The following is an 18378-nucleotide window of genomic DNA, read 5'->3' on the forward strand; positions in this document are numbered from 1 at the left end:
TCAGACCTGGCATCCCAGTGGGAGAGGTGGCTTGGGGAAGGAGTGTCAGGAGAAGCCGATCCAAAGCACTGTCTGGGTGTGTGTTCCATGGTGGGTCTCCCTGGCATTAGAGGTTAGGGCTTGTGTGAGAAAAGTGGCTCTGTGTCCATGTGTGGGGTTCTGCCAGCCACTGGGCCACCGCCAGACAACCCAGCTCCATGTCCACGTGATGCCAACACATCCTGCTCGGCCCAGCAAGAATCCAGTTCCTCAGGCCCCAGTGTAGTCTTCGGAGCGGTGGCACCAGAAGCAACTGGGAGCTTGTTGGAAACATGGCATCCTGCGCACCCCCCGCCCCCTCTATACACACCTACCTAAGAGATCAGTGTCTTCGTTTTCACAACACCCCAGGGTGTTGTGTGAAGCTCACCTCAGGCAGATCACCTGAGGTCAGGAGTTCGCGACCAGACTGGCTAACGTGACAAAACCCTGTCTCTAGTAAAAATTAAAAAAAAAAAAAATTAGCCGGACGTGGTGGCAGGCACCTGTAAGCCCAGCTACTCAGGAAACTGAGGCCGGAGAATTGCTTGAACCCAGGAGGCAGATGTTGCATTGAGCCAATAGATAATGCGCCATTGCACTCCAGCCTGGGTGACAAGGGCGAAACTCTGTCTCAAAATTAAAACAAAACAAAACAAAGCACAGCACAACAACAACAAAAAAACAAACCTGGGAAGCCCTGGTACAGGAGTGGACTCCCGGCCGTGTTGCTGAGATGCACAGCTGTTGCGCAGGGCACAGAGCTTCTCTGGAGTCTGAGGTTGGTCATGCACCTTCTCCTGCCACCTGAAACTCTGCTGCTAGAAATGGGAGGGAAGAGAGGGGCAAAGTCGGCCAGGGCGGCCAGGAGGCAGACACCAAACCCGAGCTGGGAGCCATGTGTTTCCAGGACCCCAGCGGCCCCTGCTGAGCTCCTTCATTGGTTCTGACCAGGACAAGGAAATGGGGCTCAGTCTCTTAAGAAGACTTCCTTGGCTAGCTCCAAACCCAGGAGGGTCCCCAGTCCCTTGGAAGAGGATGCAGTGGCTCACACTTGCCTGGTCATGCTGCCTTCCCAGGGGTCACATTCATATGAGACAAATTCACATGGGACAGGTGGCCCCAGAGCAAAACGCTTTCTAAGGAAGTGTCTAAGAAGAAGCTCAAGGCCTTCCCTGAAGCGCTGGCCTCACGCGAGAATCCCGCCCTCGCCAGACCCCGTGTCAAATCCTTCATGTGGGAGACAGGCCTGTGCCCCATGCCCTACCACAGCTCTTTGGACAAGCACGAAGCTCCATCTGCTGCTGTCACACCTGGCAGCCATTTCAGAGGAGCCATGGCCTGCCTGGGGTGTCCCTCTATGGGGGATCTGTTCAGGCTGTGACATCCAGCAGCTCCCCACTCTATATAACTCAGGGCCACGTTCCCTACAAAACATCCCACTCCACACACACACACACAGTGTGATTAAAGTAAAATTCCATCATATAAATATCTCCATCAAGGAACCATACAGGGAAGACCCAAGTAGCCGCTGGGAACAGACTAGGGTGTTTTTTAAACAGAGGCATAAATAACTGTACTCAAGGCAGTTAAACACACAGTGTCGCAACAGCACCACCTGGTGGTCACTTGAAGTGGTGCACTCAGCAGCGGGTTCCATCTTTCACTCACTTGCCAGGTCTAGCATTGAAGATTTCGTCTCCAAGGCACCAGGGAGGCCCCAGCTTGAGAGAGGAGGCTCCGATCAATCCAGGGTGCTACTTGGTAGGAGGTCAAGTAAAGGGCTTGATGGGGAACGAAGTGAAAAAATAAGATGTGAGGCTGGGGGATACCACTTTCCTCCATCTCCCCAGGCCCTGTGACCTCAGATAATGCAGAGCTGGCTCCATGGTTAAGTTCTGTGCTGGCAGCTTTAACCCCTCCTGTGGGCCGTCAGAGGGCTGGCATCTCCAGGCTCCTGGGCTGCGCTGCCGCCTTGTCCGCTTGTAGGTAAATACACCACCAAAGCTATCTTCATGAAAGCACTTCTGGCTCTTTCAGGTGGAAACAGAGACCAACGTGTCAAGTCCAGGCTGGGATGAGCCCCTGGGGCTGCCCAGCTTCCCTATCACGTGGACCTTCATGAGCCATCTGTCTTCCCAACTGTCATACTTAGATTGTGCTGGAATCTGGTTTAGAGCCTAACCCAGCTCAGCACCTGCTCTGGAGCGGGCCCTCTAACCATCTCCAAAGCTTTACTTGGCATTCCCATGTCCTGCCCAGCGCTCACCCCCCACCCAAGAGGTGTGAGCTCCAGGAAGTGTGAGCTCTGAGATAAATACGTTTGGGAAACACTGTGTCCTTGCTTTGCTCCCAGCCTTGAAGGGTCCCAACGCACAGCAGCACGTTGAAGCCTCCCAGAAGCCTTATAGTAAAGCAACGTGCTTGCCTTGGCTTAACTAAGCATGTCCCAGGCTATTCGACCTTGGAACCTTTTTGATGCCAAATATCTACCAACCCATTCAACCCATTTGGGGAAATGCCTGTTATCTCCTCACTGTCCTTCCAACACGCCAGCTTAACTCCCACCCCCGGGCCTTTGTACCTGCTGCCCCCTCCAGAACAGCCCCGAGTGTTTCCTTCAGTATCCACGGGGCTCCTCCTCGCTATCTCAGGTTTATTCTCAGACGCTGCCTTCCAGCTCTGCCTTCCCTGGCCTATTTAAAATTATACTATTTAAAATCCCTATTTAAAATTATACTCCCTAGCGTTTCCTGGGCTGTTTCCTGCTGTTTTTCTCTGAAGCACTACACCTCTTTCTTTTGGGTTTGTCAGCCCCAGAAGAATGTAAAGAATTTTTGCCTGATTCATTTACTGGTCTCTCCCTAGCACATAGTAGGTGCTCAATAACTGTTCAGTTGAACATATGAATGTGTCTTAGGGAGAGTATGGAAGTGACAATCACAGGGTTTGGAACCAGAGAGAGGCAGACTGAACTCTAGGCTCTCACTGCTGTGGACCCCGTAGGTCCCCTTCCCTCTGTAAAGCAGGGTGCTTCCCTCATAAAGTCCTCGGCAGGACTGAATGAAATGCCACATGAAAATCCCTGGCAAGCACTTGGCCCCGTGGAAACCCTTGATAAATATCACTATTATCTTCACCAATGAAATGCAAGCCCTTCCTGCCGCAGGAATGCGGGTGAACAGACGCCAGCCTGGGTGTGAATAAGAAGTGTGAGGTTCACACGAGGCTGACGGGGGCAGCCTTGCTCTCCCCTGTGTTCCCAGCCTTGCTTTGGCCACACAGATACTTTCTGAAAGGGGGTTTGGGGAGAGGCCAAGGAGACTCACCCGCCCCCATTCCACAGACGGCAAAATGGAACCCATTCTCCCGACTTCCCAAAGCTGCGACCAGTCCGGGATGTGCAGCGGGGCCTTCTGACAGCCCACCCAGCTCAGATCTCAGCCACTGCTAAGATGCTCTTGGGATCCAGAACTTTTCTGGGCCTGACTCCCCTGGGTCTACCTGCTACCCCTGGTCCTGGCTCCAGTGGCCTGTGCCTTGGCCAACACCCTCAGCCCACACCCCCACTACTATACCTTGAGCTGAAAGAAATAGTCCTCGACCTGCTCCTCATTCAAGTTCAGCTTGGCAGCCACCAGTTGCTTCAGGGTGTGGGCCACATCCCAGGCCATGCGCACATCCCCGCAAACATAGAGGTGGCCCGGCTCCTCGTGGAGTACACGGAGCACCTCGCTGGCCAGCTGCTGCCGCAGGATGTCCTGAACATAGACCTGAAACCAGACGAAGTGGTGGGTCCAGTCCCCAGCTGCTGGGGACAAGGCTTGCAAGCAGGCCTGCTGGCCTCAGGGAGGTGGGGAGAGGGCACTCAAGCGTGCGGAGTGAGTCCCCTCCCAGCCAAGACCTTGCACGGGGCCAGGCTCAGGATGAGGAGGAGCACAGATGCCCTGGGGGCTGGGCTGAGAGTAGAGAGATAAATGCTGGACACAGTCCTGCCCTCGAGGAGCTGACCATGCAGTGGGGCTCCCAGACTGTCCCTGAATTTGCCATGCTTCAAAGAGGCATCAATAAAGGCAGTCCCCCCACCCAGGGCTCTATCTGTACTCCAGAAAAGGTAGCCTCTCAATGCAGATTGTCCATCAGGTCTCTGCAGGGTACGGATCCCGGGCTCCCCAGTGAGAAGGTCCAGGAGTCAGTTGAGGACTCTCTCCTCCTACTCCACACGGGCTGCCCACTGGCCCCAGCATTGGGCACAGAGCACTGGACCCGAGAGGTGCCCTGATGGGACAAGTGCGTGAGGGCTGAGAGTCTATTCTGACACCCCAGGCTTAGGAGACAAAGAGGCCCTGGGGGCAGCAAAGCCCGTCTGAGGAACGTGGTGGAAGCATCGGCCGCCCTCCAGCCTTTCTGGGCTTGAGCATAGCCAGCCTGGATCACCTCTCCCCGGGCAGTTGTGTGTCCCGGGGGCCTGCTGGGGACTTCAGCAGACTGGACTCTGGGGTTAACTCGCGTGTGACCTAGGTTAGTCCTGGACCTCTCCGGGCCTGTTGCTTATGCTGTATGACAGGGCGTAACGCTCTTCACAGCATCACTCTGATGGTTGTGAACTACCTGCATTTTAGAGCTCAGGAGCTGAAGGCTCAGGGAGGCGAGAGGCCCTTGTGGACCCAGGGCTCACCCTGGAGCCTGTGCCTGTAATGCTTCACCTGCTTTTAGGTTGCATTTACCTTGGGCTTGCCAGGCAGGCGGGAATAGACGTGTGCACCGCATGCAGCACCCGCTTCCGGGTCATCTCCAGCATCTCCTCGCGGTAGGTGGCGGTCCTCATCTGGGCGGCAGCACCAGAAGACCAGGGTCCTGCGGCCTCCCTGCACTACTACCAGGAGTCCCGGGTTGTTGTTATCAAGTTGGCCACCAGAGGGCGCCAGAGCGTCAAGTCCAACTGGAATTCTCACTTCACTCCCACAAGTATCCTAGCTAATTAATAGCATTAGCCCCATTTTACAGATGAGGAAACTGAGGCCCAAGGCATTCGGATCACTCATCCATAGTTACACAACTGAAAGTGCGGATGTAGAATTCCCTCAGCCCATCAGAGGTCAAAAGCAGGGACTTTCCCGTTACCTCCACTCCCGGGAGAGGGAGCCCCGGCTCCAATGCCGGAGACCGGACGGTGGCCGCTCTCACCCACAGAGGCCCGCATAGGGAGGCAAACTTGGGAGTCCTTCCCTTCAGAGACGTACAGGAACCGTTTGTGGGGCTGCAGTTCTGCTTCTGGGCAGGCACTGCCGCCTGGTGCCCCTCCCACCTGGGAAGCCTCCAGCCTTACCCTTGTGCTGGGAGTCATGTAGCCGCTGCTGCCAGAAACTGCGGAATGGGGCGATGCCTGTGCCAGGCCTGACCAGGATGCAAGGATGGGAGGGGTGCTCGGGGAGCTGAAGAAGACAGGAGAAGAGTGGGCCAGTCCTCAGACACCCCGGGCCCACACACACACAGGATGGCTGGGGAGCTGAACCTGTGGGGGGCAGTCGTGAGCTGGTGGAGAGGACAAGCAGCTGCTATTTGATTTCCCACGTCCTGCAGGCTGCTTCACCTCTGTCCAGCCACCAGCACTTCCCCCAGGTCCTTCTGAAAAAGGGCCAAGCTCACTGGACTCTGGGCCCCTCCAGCACTGCTGTCATCGTTGTCCCTGCTAGAGACAGCCACAGCGGTGTGACCCCAGTGTCTTCTTTATGAGCCAAGGGGCCCCGAGGGGCACCAAAACCTCAGATCCCTCCCTTTCCTCCCGGAATCGCCAGGGATCGGCGGTCCCACAGGGGACAGAGCGGAAGCGGTGCTTACTTTCGTATAAAGCAGGGCACTGGGTCTTGGGGCTTCAGGCTGTTGAGCCACGTGCTGCAGACACCGCGGTGCAGGGGACCCTGGCCATCCGCAACGATAACACACAGTGACCAACGTCCCCCACTGCCCATGCGCAAACTGTACCAGCTGCTCCACCCACACCACGGCCTCCTTGGACGCCCCCACTCAGGCACTCTCAGGACTCAATGAGCAGCTGTTTGTCCTCCTGGTTCTGAGCTCCACCCTCTGAGAGCGCAGAGCTGAGGAAGGTTGAAAGGGACTTAGAGAGGCTGCAAGCTGCTCCTTCTGCCAATGCGGAAACCGAGTCCCGGAGAGGAAAAGTGACTTGGACAAGGTCACTCAGGTCGTGGCGGAATCAGGCGGACAGCTCAGGTTCCCTGACTCCTACTCCAGTGCTCCTTCCAAAGACTTTCTCCAGGAACACCCCCAGCTCACCTCTGAGCTCCACTGACAGCAACATGAAGTGACCCCGCGGTGGCCACTGCTGTGTGCGCTCATGAGCATGGCCCTTGCTGGCAGCAACCCTGGGTGGTGGATGAGCTCCGCGCATTTCAGCCTGCTCTGGCGCCTCGCTTTCCTCCTCAGTGGCCCCTCCTGGGCTTGTAGAAACCCAGGAGGTCTCTCTGGATTCTGTTCCCCTTACAGTGGCCCAGCACTTGAAGGAGGCCTCCCACCAACTGCAGAGGTCCCCCTGGTTTTCCTCGGGATTGAATCTTGCTCTCACAGGACATGTCGGCCTCTCCTCTGCTGGTCTGGGTGGGTGTTCTCTAGCAGGGCAAACAGTCTCTGGCCAGTTTTTAGAAACCGTGTTTTTGCTTCCTAGAGGACAGATGACTCAGAAGTGTGGGCAGCTCCCAGCTTTGCCAACCCAGGCAACTCTCAGTTACAGAGGGCAGGGCGGGGGGCAGAGGCCAGTGGTGGAGCTGAGACCACCTGGACAAGACCACCTGGCCTCCCGCTCTGTGGCAGCATAAACCGGTCCCCTGCCACCCCGGCCCACTTCACTTCCCTCGGTGACCCTGACCTTTCCTTCTCGGCTTCTGCACAATGAGAATCATGTAATTATTTCTATGCCTATCTCTCCACTGCTGCCTCTAGATGCTCCCTGAGGGCAGGGCTGATGTCTGCTGTATTTCCCCACCCACCCCGGTACTGAGCATGGGGAGGTGTGAAATAAACCATCACTAAATGAGCTCAGTGAGGGAATGAACAATCAATGCAGAATCTCCCCTGTGTTCAGGCTGCACTATCAGGAAGACTGAGGACCACTGGCCTCCCACCAAGGGTTGGGTGCTCTCCACGTCTCATCTCATTAAATTGTTGCCAGAGTAGTGGGACAGTGGAGTGGTGAAGGCTTGGACTCAGCAGTTGGACTACCCAGGTCTGAATCTCAGCTCTCCACTTACTAACAGTGTGACTTTCTGTGCCACCTGTAAAATGCACGCAGTGCCTACCCCACATGGTAACTGATCATATACACACAGAAGGCTTGGTTTAGTGCCTGGTTCCTAGAGATCTCTCCCACACACTTCCTATTACCATAAACAACTCTGGGGTGTGAGTGTTGCCTCCCTCCTTGAACTGATGAGGGAACTGAAGCTGAGTTGATGAACACATGCCCAATAAGAGGAGGAGCACGAATGCTCCAGAGCCTCCTTCCTGGGCTCTCCTCGGGTGTGGGACATCACCACAGCCACAGTCAGGTGGATCTTTGTGGGCGTGTGATCCAGGGAGGAGCTCATGGAGTAGAACCTGGGCTTCAGAATGGGGAGCCGGGAGAGCAGGAAGCCAGTAGACACCCACAGGGATGGGAACTCCTCCAGCACCTCCAGGAACATGGGGCTATTGGTGAACTTCCACTTGCTGTACTCTGAGGGCAAGTGGAGGGTGTTGTGAGTGATTCAGGGAGCCTGCCCCGCTTTGGGGAAAAGGCTGACACAACCCAGTCTTCATTCATTCCTCCATTCAACAAACAAGTCCATGTGCCAGGCACTGTCCAGGGTGCTGAGACTACCAAACTAGAGAAGAAATAGTTCCTGTCCTGGAGAAACTCAGTCCAGTACATTTATCTAACTTATGTGACCTCCACGGTCGGCAACTCGTGGACAGGGGTCAAATTTTTGTTGCAATTTAATTTGGGGCAAGGCTTTGGAGCCAATCAGACCTGGGTTTAAACCTTGGCTAGGTGTCCTCACTGCTATGGAATCTCGTCCCAATTACTTATGCTTTGTGAAACAAGGATAGCATTGCCTGCCTTGTGGGGATGTTATGGGAATTAAATGAGAAAGTATGTGCCAAGTTAGTACATTGCAGCCACAAAATAATGGTGGTGGAGGTAGTTGGAATCGATATAATTAGCTATAATGATGATGATAATAATGACAGTCAGTGCCTTTTGCAGACTTGGAACCAGATGGTTACAGGAGAGTTAATGCATTCTCTCATTAACTTATTAACTCAGCTGTCCGTCTGTCACTCTGTCCATAATGCCCATTTATCCATTCATCCACACCATCCATCCCCCAATACATCTTAAGTGACAACTTTATTCCAGTTTTGGGGAAAGCAAAGATGGATAAGAACGGCTCCCCTTTCTAGCTAATATTCAAGGCAGTGCACTTGGGTTGCATCCTGCAGACACTTGGAAAAACCCAGTTCATTCAACATAGTTGTGTTGTGTTACATGGGACAGTGGATGATGCCTGGCTTCCCACCAGCCTTTGACAGGTCTCACTTTGGGAACCTGGGTGGATCCCTCTTGGGAGTTAAAGACCAGCTCTGGGCTCTGGCTCCCCACATGCTGGGACCCTCCACATATCCCCTGCCCACCAGCCCTGATCTTCACCTGGCACACAGCCTCCAGCCTGTGTCTCTCAGGCTCTTCTATGGCCACCTGGGCCAGCTTTTGGAGCAGCAGCTGGGCTGGGGGGGTGGTGATATCCAGGAAGTAGGTGAGGACTTGGCTGAGTGAGCAGCGGGGCAGCCTCTTGTCACTGAACCGGTAGCTGTCTGGACGGGGAAGGAAGATGTCAGGATGGAAAAGAGGCCCCATTCGGGATTCTCAGAAGGTAGCGAGGCCCCCAGGGCAGACACCCCCTGTTCTCCAGCTGCCTGGGAAAAGAGGCTCTGAAGTCCTGGCTCTATGAGCAAAAGGCAGGAAGGAGGTGGCGCACAGAGAAAGGATTGCCAGGAAAGGCTGAACACCAGCCCCCCAAGGGGCACTAAGTTGGCGTGGTCCTGATGAACTAACCATGTCCTTCCCTGGCCCAGACCTGAACTTTAGCAAGACACCCACTGGCGATCTACAGACTCACAATGACTAAATCCACCAAAGACTCACAATGACTAAATCCACCAAAGACTAATGGATACCTCACAGGCCAGTTGTTCACTCAGAGAAAAGCCCATGACTGCAGTCCCCTGGGTGCTGTACCAAGAGGTGCTGGGTGAGCAGAAGAGGAGCCCAAACGCAAGTCCCAGGGGGTAGCATGCAGGGCAGTCACAGCACAGACCCTGGGGCCAGAAGACACGGGTTCAAACCCTGGCTCCCCACTTTCGAGGTGACTGAAGCCTCTGGGCCTTGGGTTCCCTCCGTGTGAAACAGATCTGATACCAAACCTATCTTGCTGGGTTGGCATGAGCGCTGAATGAAATCGTGCACATAATAGTTGGTACTGTGGCCAGGTGTGGTAGCTCACACCTGTAATCCCAGCACTTTGGGAGGCTAAGGGGGGTGGATCACAAGGTCAGGCATTCAAGACCAGCCTGGTTGACATAGGAAACCCCGTCTCTACTAATAATACAAAAATTAGGTGGGTGTGGTGGTGGGCACCTATAATCCCAGCTACTCCGGAGGCTGAGGCAGGAGAATCGCTTGAACCTGGGAGGCAGAAGTTGCAGTGAGCCGAGATCATGCCACTGCACTCCAGCTTGGGTGACAGTGCAAGACTGTGTCCAAAAAAAGAGTTGGTGCTGTGCCTGGTAAACAGGTTCCCTAAATATTAGGGAAAAATATGAGCATGACGTTATTTCCATTCAACCCGGGTCCTGATGAACCACATCCATCACCCTGCAGTCACAAGGACATGTCTCCTCGTCCTCACTTTCTCCTGGATGGTGGGGGACACTGCCAGGCTCTGCCTCTCTGATCCTACTTTTTAAAAATTTTTTTGAGATGGAGTCTCTGTCACCCAAGCTGGAGTGCAGTGGGGCAATCTCAGCTCATTGCAACCTCCTCCTCCCAGATTCAAGTGATTCTTGTGCCTCAGCCTCCCAAGGGGCTGGGATTACAGGTGTGCACCACCATACCCAACTAATTTATTTTTTATTTTTAGTAGAGATGGGGTTTTGCCCTGTTGGTCAGGCTGCTCTCAAACTCTTGACCTCAAGTGATCCACCAGTTTTGGCTTCTCAAAGTACTGGGAATACAGGCGTGAGTCACCACGCCTGGCTGATCCCACTTTCTGACTTTGGTCACTGCATCGAGGGAGATATACTGGTGGTGTCATTATCACTGGAGAAAGTAAGGCCAGGGAGCCATGCCTGTGGCTGGGACTGTTTCCACAGCTGCTTTCACATAAGATTTTGGCAGCCCACCCTCTTAGCAGGAAGGACAGGGATGGTTGTCACCTGCAGGCCCAGGCCTAGCCCCTCAGTCAGGTGGGGTGGCTGGAGGATGCCAGGCAGCACTGGCTCCCGGCCCAGGGCTCACTGCTCTCGTCCAGGGCCTCCAGGCGCACTGTCTGCGGGGGTGCGGGGCCGTCCACCACCTGCTCCAGGATGCCTTGGACCAGGGCCGGCTGGTTGCCTGGACAAACCCCAAGGTGCTTCCCTGGCAGGTAGTTCAGGCCTTGGCCCTCCTCATAAGAGAATTCCACCAGGATGGTGGTGTGGCTGGGAAAGGAAAAAGAAGCCTCAGCTGGGCCATGCACCCTGGCTCATACCTGTAATCCCAGCACTTTGGGAGGCCAAGGTGGGCAGATCACTTGAGGTCAGGAGTTCAAAACCAGACTGGCCAACACGGTGGAAGCCCTTCTCTACTAAAAATACAAAAATTAGCTGGGCGTGGGGGCGGGCACCTCTAATCCCAGCTACTCCAGAGGCTGAGACAGGAGAATGGCTTGAGCCCAGGAGGCAGAGGTTGCAGTGAGCCAAGATCACGCCACTGCACTCCAGCCTGGGTGACTGAGTGAGACTCCATCTCAAAAAATAAAAATAAAAAAAGAAGCTTCAGGTGATGTTGCAGAATTTTCTCCAGGGCTCCCTGATGGGCAGGCAAGATTCCCCAGGAAATGTGCCCTCCTTTCATTTTCCTGGCTGGTTTCACAAGCCTGGGCCACCACCCTGCGCTTGGGATGAGGGATCCCCACAGGCAGGGGTGCTTGAGAGGGCCCTGGGAGCTTCCCTCTGGGGAGGAGGGGGCCCACCCCTTCCCAGTAGCCCTCTGAGTCCCCCCAGTGCTCGGCCACAGCCTCTGCCTGGAGAAAGTATCCCCCTTGGAGATACATGGACATCAGAAGAAATCTTTCCTTGTCACCAGGACAAACCCTGTTCTTATTAGAACCAAGGCCAGTTTTCCTAATGCACGCGGGGAGGACCGCACAGATCAATGAAACCTGCAGATAATCCACAAGGCTCGTTTCCTAGAGCTGGGAAATTTCCTTCCCTGCCAACACTTTTCCTGAAAGTTCTTCAGAATGAGTCAAACAGTTTAAGTCTGTCTTGCACTTTCCTTTTAGTGAAAGAGTTCAATGAGGAAAGAGAGGAAGTAGAGCAGATGCTTAGTGTCCAAGCTGGAAAAGTGGCCTGTGGTTAACCAAGAGTAGATGTAAAAGCACAGGTGGCCACGGGTTACCAGGTGAGTTGGTCCTACTGACAGTGTGGCTGCTAATGCCAGCAGAGGCTCCTCTCCTCTTCCTTCAAAGACTGATTTCTTCTGGCCTTTCATTCATTAAAATAAAATGGACAGAGCATCACCCGAGAAGCCCTGCACTTTCCCTTACCTGGATGTTGGACTCTGTAGGTTCTGCCGAGATTTGAGCCTCATGGTGAACACGTTCTTGGCGTGCATGCTGCTGAGGGCTGCAAAGGACACAGAGACGGTGAAATGGCAAAATGGCTCTGGAGTGTGGGTGGCAGAAGCCCCCACATGTCTGAGTCAGTGACACCTGGACACTACACTTGGGCCATGCTGCTGAGGTGGCTGTTGGGGTTTTCTTTACTTTCTTTTTATTCCACTGTTTCTGAATCACAAATAAAGATCCTTGGTCTCATACAGGGCAGCTGTGTTGCTTCCAGGTATTGGGAAATTCAATTTAGTTACCTAAAATGGAAAGTCCCAGGACATCTCCATGGCTCGGGATGCACAGGAGAGCATCGTTGACATTGGGGATATCTTAAACATATAGAAACCTTCAGGACTACCTTAGTCAGGGCACAGGGCACAGCACCCCGGGGTGCAGAGTGGAGAGTTCACCACTACAGCCTGGAATCACCTCTGCGACGCCTTCTTCACGACCCTTGGCTGCCTTTGTGGCTGGAAGGCGGGGGCTCAGACCCCAACATGGCCACAGGCTAGCAACGTGCTTCACCTCCTTGAACTGCAATTTCTCCTTCTGTGCCTTTCTCCCAGGAGGAGTGTCCAGGCCCACTTAGTCCATGTGGGCCAGGAGCCCCGCACCGTGCCTGGCACACAGTAGGCCCTCGGCAGATGCTGCCCCCTTCTCTCTCCACCACCCTCTTGGGGCTCCCTCCTGAAACAGCCTCCCTCAACACCTTGAGTCTTGCACCCTAACAGGCTCTTGCATGCAGTGAGAGGGAGGCCCCCAGGCCAGCTGTCTCTGTTCAGAAGGAGACCCGGGGGTCTCCTTGACTGTGAGCTCAGGGCTCAGACTCCAACACAAACAAGCCCCGTGTGCTGCCGAGAAGCAGGTACCTTTGCTGAGGTCCAAAGGCTGTGAGTCCTGCACGAGCCTGTAGTGGTGTGGGTCCCAGGTCACACTGGAGGTGAAGAGCTTGGGGATCTGAATGTGCTGTTTGCCTCGGACATCAAACGTCTCACAGGCTGCCTGGAAGAAGGTGGAGCAGACTGGTGATAACAGTCAGCAGCAGCAGCATCCGCACCACTGGGGCTACCACTTTTTAGGCCCTTACCATGGACCAAACACTGAGCCGTGGGCTTCATGTAAGTTCTAAGCACACTTACCTGATAGGGTGACAGCAAGGACTCAAAGAGGTGCCTGGGCTTGGCACATAGTAGCTGTTGCTGCTATTATAAATATTGCTTTGTTTTTGTTTTGAGACAGGGTCTCACTGTGTCACCCAGGCTGGAGTACAGTGGTGCCATCATAGCTCACTGAAGCCTCAGCCTCCCCGTGTTCATGCAATCCTTCCACCTCAGCCTCCTGAGTAGCTGAGACTACAGGTGTGCACCACCAAGCCCAGTCAACTTTCTGTATTTTCAGTAGACACTGGTTTTGCTATGTTGTCCAGGCTGGTTTCAAATTCTGGGACTCAAGTGATCTGCCCACCTCAGCCTTCCAAAGGGCTGGGATTACAGGCAGGCGCCACTGTGCTCCGCCATTATGAATGTCAATATTGACATCATCTTGTTGTATCCTCATGCCCACACTGGGAGAGGTCTGATTGTCCCCTTTTCGTGTTGTGAAACCACATGGAGGAGGCCTGGGCTTTGGAACCAAGCCTGCCCCGATGCACACTGTTGCTCCTAAGCACCACTGCTGAGTGATACACTGCATGAGTGACGAGTTACCTAAATTACTGGAGCCAACCATTGCAATAAAGAGCTGTGGAGCTACTGAGTGGATCCAAAGTGGATCCGCCACTGTGCGGTGCCTGTCCCTAGGCTCTCTATGGCTGAACAGACACAGTAGTTAAGAGGCGACCTAGGTAGTCAGTGGGGGAAAGGTGTTAAACTAGAAGCTCCCTAAGGGCAGGGGGGGATCTGTGCCTCCTCTTCCAGGGTGGTGTGCACAGGGTGGAGCTCTTCTGGGGGGCTGAGGGAGAGCAGCAGTGACCTGCACCCTTAGGCCCATGGCCCTGGCCCATGTCTGGGACCACATCTACAGGACCAGGGGCAGAGGTCATGCACCCAGGATGCCCAGCACAGATGTCCTAGGCATGAATGCACCGTGTTATGTCCCTGCTGTGGAGCAGCTCTGGCTGGGAACCGACCTTGAAGGTTTGCACGGCCCTGCTGAGGAAGGCATCCTCCTGCCCACTGAGCTCATCGTCTTCCCACGTCAGGGTGAGCTGAGAGGCCCCCAGGCAGGACAGCTTCTGGTTGAAGTCATAAGCAAAGGCGTAGAACTGAGGGTACTTGCTGGAGCTGAGGACAAACACGGCATACCTGCCCGAGAACACACACAGAGACTCATGCCCCATGTAAGCAGCACCTGGCACCCAGCACCCAGCACCAACAGCCTGGAGGGCCAGCCCCAGACTCTCCCCCTCCAGCTGGAGCATGGAGCTGCAGCCCCTTCCAGTCCTCCCAACCCCCCAGCCTTGTCACCAACTCCTATGACCACCCCATGCTTGGCCTGAAGACCTGTGAGAGGGACTGGGTTTCTGTGGCTTGACCCGCGACACACTCCGAGGGCAAACCTCTGAGCCAGGGTCCCTCTGTGCCTGGTCAGCTCTGAGAAGACCCCGTGTCTACACCCAGTTCCTTCCCCTGAGTCAGATTTTGGGTCCTCAGGGCAGGGTGAGAAGGTATAGGAGGAGGAGGGAAAAAGCTTTACCTGAATTTGTTGGTGAGCTCTTTCAGCATGAAGAGGGATTTCTTCAGTTTCTAGAAACAGAGGAAATGACAGTTCTCAGTCCAGGATGAAAAAAAAAAAACACTATTTTTTCCTTTCCTCTGGAAACCTGGCCACAGCTGGCAGGAGAAGGTTCACAGCCCACAATGGAAGTTGGTTTACGTGTGGGGCCACCTGGCCAAGGACCTGGTTGTCAGCTGACAAGTTTAGCCTGTCTCTCACTTCAGCTAAACTGTAGCAACTCGTGTGGGCCCTGCTCCTTGGTGGGAGACCCAGAACAGCCTGGCCTCCTCCCATCCAGCCCTGGCAGAGGGGGCCTGCCTTATAGCAGGGCATCTCCAGAGGGCCTCCTAATGGGCCGTGATTCTGTCTTCTGGTTTGGAACCTGGTAGAAGCAACAGCAATTGGTCCTATAGTCTCTGAAATCAGGCTGGCTCTCCAGGAACCCAAGACGATCCCAGGAGGTGTGTGACCCAGCAGAACTAGCGTCAAATCCCATGGTGAGTATTGACTCCCTTTTCATAATTTATTTTTTAGTTCTTCCCCTTCAATTACATTTTCATTCTTCTGAGCACTGGAGAGACAGTCTCGAATTGGTGCTAGTAGACCTTTAATACCTCTCTCATTGCCTATCACTCTTTTTAAAAAACAAAGATAGAACACGCCTTGGTCAGGGAATAGTATCTAGCTACTATTCATTAACTTCATTTTGTTTTTATTGAATTTGTGTTTTGCTGCTTTCTATTTGTGAGAGTGATACAAGTTTCCTTTAAACGTGAATTTGTAAATACAAACAGGTAGGTCATTCACAGAAATATATTAAATATATCATAGGAAAGGTGGCCCTTCCATATGGCAATAATTATGTTGGAGGCCAGCAAATGACCTGAGTGACCCAGAAGGCCCGAGCACTGACTTCCAAATGCCCTCTGTAGGACATGCTGCATTCCCCAGACCCTTTCCTTGGTCCTCCCACACCCTACCATCCCCTAGACCAATCAAACCTCAGGCCACCCACCTCTCCATTGCTGGCGCAGTCTCCATTCCCAGATGTGCTGGTCACCACCAACAACAGCTGTGCCTCGTCCAGGCAGCTCCTCCAGCCTGTACTTGTCCATGCAGAGAACCTGGACGGTACCCAGGTGGACATCAGCCCTCAGCTCCCAGTAGACGCTCTGGCCTTCCTCCCACACCTCTCCCAGGCCAGGGCTCCTGTGCTCATCTGTCTCTTCCAGGGCCTGGCACAGGTGTGGCATGGAGGAGGTGACTGAACGGATTTGAACACATCATCCTCGATTCTCCTTCCCTGCTCAAGCCCTGAAACTAACCCATCAGGAAGGCCTGGATGCTCTGCCTCCAAAACACTGCCTATCCTATGTCTAAACTCCTCACATCACGTCCACTGCTATTTGCAATTGTGTGTGTGTGGAAATATTTCCACAGAATTGGAATGAGCAGGTCACAGCTGCACCTGGAGGGAATGGCCGGGGAAATGTGCCCTCGCTTTGCTCCTCTATCCAGGCACACCCAGCTGAGGATGGGGGACCTGCCACCACTCTCCTGGCAGTTCCAGATTCTTGGGAGCTGGCAGGGGAGCACCCAAGAGTGTTTTCAGTGACCTAGCTGAACTGGTCATCAGTCAGTCCCACCTTGGCCTAGGCCTCCACGTGGCATAGATCACAGCTCATCCCTTCGTGGCATTACACTGGCCTGTGCCCTGTCCTCAGGGTCACATCCATCTCCCAGAAGCCGTGCGACCCAGGAAAACCCATCAAACTGTCTAAGAGTCAGGTTCCTCCTCTGTGCATTGATAATGACTTTGATACCTGGTTTGCAGGGTGCTGGGAGGGTAGAGTGAGGTGTACGCTGGAGAGCTCCTTGAGGGCAAGGCCTGGCTCTGCGTCACTCACTGTCAGATTTAGAGCCCGGGGTTGGCCCAGCATGTGGCCACCATTCCCTAAGAATTGGATTTGCTTCATCAGTGCTGAAGGCAGGGGATAGAGCTTAGACAGACCCGCTGTGTCCTGTCTTCTTTATCTGCAGCTTACACATTCTTGCCCCTTTCACATGCACCCTGCAGAGCAGGTGTTCACTGAGCTTCCACAAAATTCAGCTAGAGCAGCTGATGGATATTGAGGCCTGAGGTCACCTGCCTGGGTCTCTGGAGTCCTCAGGGTCTCCGTGTGGCCCCCGTGGTCTGACACTGAGGACACACCTGTAGTTTGCTGATCCCAGAGGGAGGGGTATGTGCCACCTGGGGTGGGGAAGATGTTGGGGCATGGCAGGTGGCTCCTGGGACTGCCCCCCAGGGTTCAGACAGGCTGGGGTTTTTTTGCCACACACCCTCATCCAGGGCTGTTGGACCTGGGATACAGCCCCCAGTCAGAACTAAGGTGGGAGGGGCCTTGGCTGTCACCCAGCTCCCTTGCCACTTTACATGGGGACCTGTCTCCACAGTGGGTGACTGGGCCCGGACGTGGGTCACCCTCAGCCCTCCTGGGCTGCTCAGTCCATGCCAGGACTGACCATTCCCACACCTGGCTGAACTCTTGGCTCTGGCTCTGGGCCCGGGGTCCCGCCTGTGCCCTCTCCCTGAATGCTCTGGGGGTCAGAGACACTGATTCCCGTGTCTCCCTGGCTCAAGACTTGTTGTCCTGGCACTCTTGGGGGGATCTGCAGGAGTGAGGGGCCTCTGCTGCTCTCTGAGGCTGTCAGTGTTCACAGGGAGGGGTGGGGGCTCCCACAAATGGGTCTGGCTCCTCCAGTGCCTTTGAGGGCCCTGTGAGTGGGAGAGTGGGCTACCGTGGAAAGTGGGAGGGGGCTTGTCGGAGGGTCTTGCCCACATCCCCCTCCTGCGTGCACAGCACGTCCAGTACACTGAGCGCCTGCCCTGAGGACTGGTGGGTCTACTGTACATTCTTAGAGTTCGGGAGGAAGAGGAGGAAGAAAAGGTAGTAGGGTTGGGGGTCCTGGGCACTCCCTCACTATTGACTGCCCCAGAGGGTAATTCGGGTGGGGACCTGGTACTGGATTCCACCTGGGAGTGGCAGGTCCCCATGCTTCCTTGTTAGTTTCTTCATAGAGGTCCGAAGGTGTTTCAGAACAGGATCATCGTCCAGGGCCCAGGTATGAAATAACTGGTCCCGAAAACCTGCCCACCGGCCAGACCTGGACGTCTTCATGAGGTGCTGTAGAGACTGGGTAGGCATCAGGCCAGAAGAGTTCCCTGGGAGAGGTCAGAACCCACAACCCATGGCCACTTCGGTCTCCCACTGGGCAGTGCCGGATCCTTTCGTGGCCACTCCAGGGGTCCAGATATATACAGAAGGCTGTGGCTAGGGGGGTAGCCTGGGCAAAAAAATGTTCACCACACTCCCGACTTTCATCTGCGTCATGTAGGGAATGGGCTTGGTGTCATTGTGCACTGCCCAACCCTCCCGGACAGACCTCCTTCTGGGCCAGAACAGAGGATCACGAGGACAGTGTGAGGACCCTGACCTCGGGACAGTCAGGGTCTGACTCCAGTGCTCCCCAGGCCCCACTGGCCACACGTGGACTTACTCCTCTGAACCTTAAAGGCAATGCTTGTTATCGCCATCAACACCTGTTCCCCTTCCAGCAAATACATGTCCCACAGGTGCAGGGTGAGCCCAAGAGAGATCTGTGGGGACAGCAGGCATGGGAGGACCTGGCCCTTTCAGGTTGCGGCTGGTGACTC

The 18378-nt window shown here is 54.7% G+C and overlaps 1 pseudogene; it reads right to left on the bottom strand.

Moving 5' to 3' along the window:
* Positions 1 to 1721: 1721 nt before the first annotated feature.
* On the bottom strand, positions 1722 to 16028 carry LOC103242598 (nitric oxide synthase, inducible-like; annotated as a pseudogene).
* Between the last annotated feature and the right edge of the window lie 2350 nt (positions 16029 to 18378).

Source organism: Chlorocebus sabaeus, chromosome 16 (assembly GCF_047675955.1).
Source record: "Chlorocebus sabaeus isolate Y175 chromosome 16, mChlSab1.0.hap1, whole genome shotgun sequence".
NCBI lineage: Eukaryota > Metazoa > Chordata > Mammalia > Primates > Cercopithecidae > Chlorocebus > Chlorocebus sabaeus.